The sequence below is a fragment of the Papaver somniferum genome, chromosome 1 (assembly GCF_003573695.1).
Source record: "Papaver somniferum cultivar HN1 chromosome 1, ASM357369v1, whole genome shotgun sequence".
Lineage (NCBI taxonomy): Eukaryota > Viridiplantae > Streptophyta > Magnoliopsida > Ranunculales > Papaveraceae > Papaver > Papaver somniferum.
Window position 1 is genome coordinate 41313723 of NC_039358.1, and position 929 is coordinate 41314651.

At 34.7% G+C, this 929-nt stretch overlaps 1 long non-coding RNA gene across 1 annotated transcript; it reads left to right on the forward strand.

Annotated features, from left to right (window-relative positions):
• Nucleotides 1–321: 321 nt before the first annotated feature.
• Nucleotides 322–721, forward strand: LOC113328121. Its single transcript, XR_003349262.1, has 3 exons — nt 322–374; nt 486–549; nt 658–721. It is a non-coding gene; the product is annotated as an uncharacterized LOC113328121 (long non-coding RNA).
• Nucleotides 722–929: the final 208 nt, after the last annotated feature.

Below are 929 nucleotides of genomic sequence, written 5' to 3' on the forward strand. Positions count from 1 at the left end.
GGACAACCCAAGTTGTGTTGAAGAAGCAAGAACAACAGAGTTAGATAGGTACTTGACAGATGTGATGATGGATGGAAAAATGCGTGAAGTAGATCAAGATGATGACTTTGACATATTGGCTTGGTGGCAGGATAATGCAAACAGGTATAAGGTACTGTCCTACATTGCAAGAGATATATTAGCCTTGCCTGTGTCTTCAGTATCCTCTGAATCAGCTTTTAGCACCGGGAAGCGCGTGCTTACTCCATGGAGAGCTTCTATGTCTACAAAGACAGTTGAGGCATTGCTCTGTACACAAAGCTATTTACAAAAACCCATTGCTCTTGATCTACTATGTGATTATGTACCTGATGATGATGGTGAAGATGCGGCAGGTACTTATTTAGGTTTTTCTTCTTTTTTGTTTTCTTTAATAGTAATTACTTTTATTGTATTCACTGAATTTTAATTATCTCTTCTTGTTTATTTTTTTTTGCCTATTGCAGTCATAATTGAGAATTTCCTAAAAGCTTGAAGTTTATTTCTTGGCTCCTTGCTAAGAAATGGAAGGTTGGTAACTTTCTTTATCTTTCTTGCTGTCCTTGTTGAAACATAATTTGGATTCATTTCTATATCAAATTCTCATTACTACTATGTAATTCATGGAAATGAATGCAGGCTAGGATTGCAAATTGCAAGTGCAGGCTTTGCAACCATCCATTTTCGTTTGCAATGATCACATTTCATTTCTTATCGACTTGTCGTAGACAGACTTATAGTTGTGGAAATATTGTTTTTTACTTTTTAGCAAACTGAACTTATTTTGGATTGTTGTTTTGAAGTTATGGAAATGTTGAACTTAAGTATGTATGCAATCTGAACTTATTTTGGATACATTGATCATATGGAAATGTTGTATAACTTAGTATTAATTTGTAACGTTTTCCGGG